The sequence below is a fragment of the Myodes glareolus genome, chromosome 23, assembly GCF_982192425.1.
Source record: "Myodes glareolus chromosome 23, mMyoGla1.1, whole genome shotgun sequence".
NCBI classification, from domain to species: domain Eukaryota; kingdom Metazoa; phylum Chordata; class Mammalia; order Rodentia; family Cricetidae; genus Myodes; species Myodes glareolus.
The window spans coordinates 38,029,668-38,035,667 of NC_142048.1; the positions used below are offsets into that span (position 1 = coordinate 38,029,668).

At 45.6% G+C, this 6,000-nt stretch overlaps 1 pseudogene across 1 annotated transcript in view; it reads left to right on the forward strand.

Moving 5' to 3' along the window:
- The window catches only part of LOC148118343 (large ribosomal subunit protein eL27-like), a 32,260-nt pseudogene extending 29,653 nt beyond the window's left edge, over positions 1-2,607 (forward strand). The window contains exon 2 of the transcript XR_015736130.1: positions 2,171-2,607. The product of XR_015736130.1 is annotated as a large ribosomal subunit protein eL27-like (transcript). The remainder of the gene's footprint in view (positions 1-2,170) is intronic.
- The last annotated feature ends 3,393 nt before the right edge of the window (positions 2,608-6,000 follow it).

Sequence of the window (6,000 nt, forward strand, 5' to 3'; positions counted from 1 at the left end):
AGGCGGTGATGGCGTATGCCTTTCAACCCAGAACTAGGGAGGCAGAGGCAGGCGGACCTCTGAGTTCGAGGCCAGCCTAGTCTACAGTGTGAGTTCTAGGACAGTCAGGGCTACGCAGAGGAACCCTGTCTCAAAATCCAAAAGGGAAAATATTCTTTGGCTTGAAAAACAGTATGACAGATTCATTGTGAGCAACGTATTTCAAAGGCGTGAGAGCAATCGCCAGTAACTCAGAAAACATATTAGGCAGGAAGTGTCGATAAAAAGTGCTTGTGCAGCCGAGAAGACGGCTCGGTGAATAAGAGTGAGAACCTGAGTTCTAATCCACAGCGATCATGTAAAAACCAGACACGGTTACACACGCCTGTAACTCCAGTGTTCTCCAGTGTCGAGAGGACAAAGAGGCAGCTCCTACAGCCCTCTTGCCAACCAGCCTACGATAGCCTTCCTGCAGATCTTGAAGAATTTAAGGCGCTCTTGAAATGTGCATGCGTCTTCCCTAATGACATTCTTGTGTGGCTTCTCTGTCCCTGTGCACAGACTTGGAGCTGTCCTCTTCATCTGTGTCTCTTGCCTCCCCCGTCGTCCTTACAGACTAAGTCGATAACAGCACAAAGAAGACATTTCGCAGAAAATTCCCCGAAACGTTTCGCTGTTCTCCGAACAGATTGCTTTATGAGTACATTTTACCCACGCACATAAAACAGCAAGACGAAGTTCCCTTCAAAAGGAAGTAGGTTGCGTGCATCTTTAACTTTTGGCTTTTTCAATTAGAATAAGCAATAGCATTTCTCCAAAATGCAAGACACACAGCCCTGTGTGGTGCTTATTTCGTTTCGATCCCCCACTAGCAACGGGAAATAGAGACGATGAGCCATTCAACGGGAACTGATTCCTACCTGTGGTGGTTCCTGCACTCGGTTACATGATAAAGGGCAAGAAGACACATACCTGGACAATAAGCTCACAGCCAGGGATGAAGAAAGGAGAGTGAAGGGCACCTGAGTTAGCCTTGGAAGAGGCAGGGCCATGAAATGATCTTCCAAGAGAAGGAACATCCTCTTGTAAGAGTTACAGGGGCAAATTTGTAGGAATGGGCTACGGGGTAGGCGGTGTGGGGCAGGAGACAAAGCTGATGTGTCTAAAAGGGCAATTTTCATGCCTTGAGCAAAAATGTGACTGCTGAAGAATAATTATTTTGTACCTCTTGGCTCAGTCCTTTGTCCTGCTAAGAGATACTCAAGCCTAGATTCCCTTGCCCTTCAGCAAATGCTGCCTGACTTCTGACACCACCCATTCAGCTTGGGAGGGTAGAGCGGTGGGTGGGGCAGCTCCTTCCTAAAGTTTCCCTGCTCGTGAAGATTGTGGGCGGTAGAAGCAAAATACCTGGAACACACCAAGAGACCAACAGTCAGTTCTTCAGGTTACTCCAGCAGCTGACTTGGCCATTTTTGCTTGTTTTCTGACCTATAAAATAAAGACGATGGGATGGCAGATACCATCTCCAGGTGGTGTCTGCAGGGTTTCATGTGATGGTGTTTAGAATGATTTTCCTTGGCAGGGCTGTGGAATCAAACCCAGGGCCTCACACACGCTGTGAGATCTCTCTACTGCTAAGCAACCTCCCAGCCATGGTTTTAGATAATGCATGCTACACAAGTACTTTGAGTTCAAGCCATTTCTTTGCCATTTAAAAGGAAAGATTAACTTTACTGATAGTTTAGGATTATGACAGAGTCTCTCTCTCTCTCTCTCTCTCTCTCTCTCTCTCTCTCTCTCACACACACACACACACACACACACACCAATGAAGTGTAAAGCTTCAGCAGATTTTTTTTAACTTTATGTTATTAACTTCCCCAACAAATTGCTCATTGTCCTCCAAAATAAAATATTTCAGCTGTGCCCTTGGCTTTAGCCATCAAGAGACGTCAGAAGCTCACAATGTCTGTTTCCAGCTCCGGAAGAGGACATGTGTCTCCTGGCCACTACGTCACTGTAGCAGCTAAAAGCACAGGTTAATCTCTCGTTTCATCTAATCATGTGACATACAGAAATGTTAAACTAAAAAACAAAATCGAAAGTGAAGCTGACGTTCCACAAGGTGAAAGGTTAACAGAAGTGTCCTTCTTCCCTTTCTTCTGGGTGCCGGCTGCTTGCTGTTGGAAAGGGCAAATTGATGAAACCTGGGAACGTGGTGCTGGTCCTGGCTGGATGCCATTCTGGACACAAATCCATCATGGTGAAGAACATTGATGATGGCACCTCAGACCGCCCTTAGAGTCATGTTCTGGTAGCTGGAATTGACCGCTATCCCCCAGAAGTGACAGCTACCATGGAAGGAGAAAATCACCAAGAGATCAAAGATCACATCTTTTGTGACAGTTTGTAACTATAACCACCTCATTTCCACAGGTCCTCTGTGGATATCTCCTTGGGCAAAACGGTTATCAACAAGGACGTCTTTAGACACCCAGCCCTGAAATCCAAGGCCAGGCAGGAGGCCAAGGTCAAGTCTAAAGAATGACACAACACAGAGAAGAACAAATGGTTTTTCCAGGAGATTCACTTTTAGGTACATTTTTGTTTCCATCATTAAAAATTAAAAAAGAAATAAAGAAAAAAATGAGTCATGTCTCTCTTTCACCTCATCCGTGAGTACTCTGTTTCCTTGGATTGTGGCTCCTTTAGAAAGTAAATATCCCTTGTTTGCTTGTTGGTTGGTTTGTCTGCTTGTTGGAGACAGGGCATCACTATGTAACCCTGGCTGGTCTGGAACTCACAGAGATCCTCCTGCCTCTGCCTCTCCAACACTGGAATTAAAGGCTGCACCACCGCATCAGGGATCTAAATGCACAGGGCCACACCACCCTTCCTCACAAGCTCCTCTAGCTACAGCACAGTCAGTGTAACTCAGCACTGTGCAATGATCGAAGCAGGAGAGTTAGCAAGCTCTACTAATTTGTACAATTAAAACGATAATTAAAAACATAACTTTAAAAAAATATAACCTTAACCACTCCATACTCAGACCTACATTCTGAGTTCCAACCTGCGGAGGAGACAATCAAGTCTTTGACATGACACCTCCATGTCATGTCTGCTTAATTCCAAGACTAAACATGTTATCAAACAGGTGCTGAAGCTTAGACTGGTTTCTTCATAACCCTCCCCGGTTCCCCTCACCGTCCAAATTCTCCATATCCCCTTCCTCTCTAGCTAGGAGCTTTACTTCATCCTTTTATACACAGTTTTAAGTCCTCTGAAGCTGGCTGTTCTCTAGGCAAACGGGCTCTTCTCGTCCTGAGATATACCCCATGCCTACCCAAAGGATCATTAGCATATCTAACGTGATGCTGTGCGAATGAAAAGATGCATGTGTCCCTTGCATAGCTTGTCTTCCTCTCATCCAGCTCTCATCTAAAGAACACTCCTCGCTGACTTTCCAAGTTCCTACTGCTCTGTTCGAACAGAGATAATATGGCACTAGCTACTGTCGATGGGGCGTTTGGACTGCGTTATGTCGATCACTGAAACAAACACTTCACAGACATCCACTCGAGCAATATTAATGAGCCTCATGAGAGGGTCACTGTTATTGTTCTTGATGCACAAATGAAGGAACTGGTGTTTCAAGGTCAAGCCATTCACCTAAGATCAAGGAACCTCAACTCTCAGAAGAAGAATTCAACTCTCTCTTACTGCAGCATCTGTGCTCTTAGGGCATGGATTCTAGCATCCTATGTGAGGATGCTTAGGAACACAAATCCGAATCCGCCTATGTGGCAGCCTGATTCTGATCCCCTGCCTCCTGCCATCCACCACCTGGCTATGCATAGATCCAGCACAGTCTTTATGAGCCTCAGCTTTCAGTTGAGCTGTTGAACCTGCCCTGGTCAACGGAATATAGCCAAAAGGGTTAGCTTTATATCCTGTATTCCTGTCTCAAGGGTACCACAGCATATTAATACAAATTATTGCTTAAAACAACACACACACATATACACACACATGTACATTCACACACAACACACACACACATTCTCTCAGAGCTCTGAAAGCCAGACTCAAGCAGCATCCATCCTTTTGTGGGTTCAGGGAGTCTGGTCCAGTTCCTTCCCACCCTGTGCTGGTGACCAGCAATCCTTGACCGTTCTTGGTTGTGCCAACAAATCTCCACTTTCTGCCTTTACCATCGTGACTGTCTTCCTGGGCATCTGTGTCCGAGTTTCTTTCTTTTTGTGAGGACACCAGACATTGGAACAGGGCCCACATTAATCCACGATGACGTCACCCTTAATGTGACTACAGCTGCAAAGGCTGAATTTTCAAATGAGGTTATAGTCGCTGGTAAGACGTGGGCAGGGACTCAGACTTCAACACATCTTTGCAGGGCAAGATTCTGCCCACCACAGCCCTTCAAAAGCATTTGTCTCTGCCCCTGGGCTTCCTGCATTCACACCATCTCCAGGAAGAGTTCCCCTAGGGACTTTGCTAGCTTTTAGCTCAGGCTCCAGTACAAACAGACTCAGGGAGCAGCAGTCTCCCCAGGCTGAGCCTGCTCTGAAAACGACATAGACACGGGACTGAGTCAGCCTGCTCAAGGCATCTGATCCACAGGCTGTGAGGACACAGGACTGCTCCTGACACTCACCCTTTAGGGGTCGTTTATTAAGCAGCACTGTTAAACAGAAGTACCTGTTTTAATGCAATTAGTTATTTTAAAACTAATTTAAGAGCTCCAGACTGCGGGAAAACTCATCCACGCAGGCAACAAAAGCCATAAAATACTTCCTTAAATTGCCCTTCAGAATATCTCAATCCTTGACTGTAAACTTCATATTACAGAAGTTAGGTGTGTGTGTGTGTGTGTGTGTGTGTGTGTGTGTGTGTGTAGTACTATGTGTGCACATGTACACATGCATTCAGGTGAGTATATATGTGTGTTCACATGAATGCAGAGACTGACGGTCATTACCAATGACTTCCTAGATTGCTCTCCACCCTCCCTGTGGAGACAAGAGTCTCTCACTGAACCCATTGCTCACCAGTTGACTTGCATGTCTGACCAGAGAGCTTAGTGCCTCTGCCTGACTCTGCTTCCCGTGCTAGAGTCACAGCCACACACAAGCACACCTCACTTTTCCCATGGGTTCCGAGAATCCCATTCCGGGCTCTAATGCTTTCTCAGCAGGTGCTTTGCTGATGGAGCCATCTCTCTGTCCCCAGAGCCAATTCTTTAATCGAAAGAAAGTGAGACCCTTTTAGATGTCACTTAAAGAAGAAATAAAAAGGCCAGGAAGATAGCTCAGGTAGTAAAATGCTTTAACCCTGCAAGCAGGAAGACCTGAGTTCAGATTCCCGGCATATATGTAAAAAGGCAAGCATGGTGGGCACCCACCTGTAATCTTGATACTAAACACAAGGAGATAGGGGAGTCCTTGAATTGCTGCCAGCCAGTCCACTTGAGTCAGTGAGTCCAACTTCACTGAATCAGTGAGCTCCAATTTCAACAAGAAACTCTCAGTAGAGAGTTGGTAGCACGCACCTTTAATTCCAGCACCCAGGGAGGTAGAGCTCTGTGAGTTCAAGGCCAGCCTGGTCTACAAAGTGAGTTAGAAGCTATCCAAGGTTACAGAGTAAGACCTTAGAGTAAGAGAAGCTGTTTCAAAAGATAAGATGGAGGCTGTGACTTGGTGTTTAAGAGCATATGATGCTCTTCAGGAGGACCTGGCAAAATCACCACGCATATAAAAAAGATCAAATGTTAATGAGGGTGAGAGAGAGAAACTGGATATCAATATCTGGCCTCCCCACACACTTGCATCCATGCACATGTGTACACACACACACATACACACACACACACACACACACACACACACACACACACACCAAATAAAGATAGATGTATTTAAAAAAATTTAACAAAAGCAACGTTCGGGAGAATGGGGAGAAGGGGAAGCTAGAACTGTAAAAACAAAATATCCCCAGCATTAA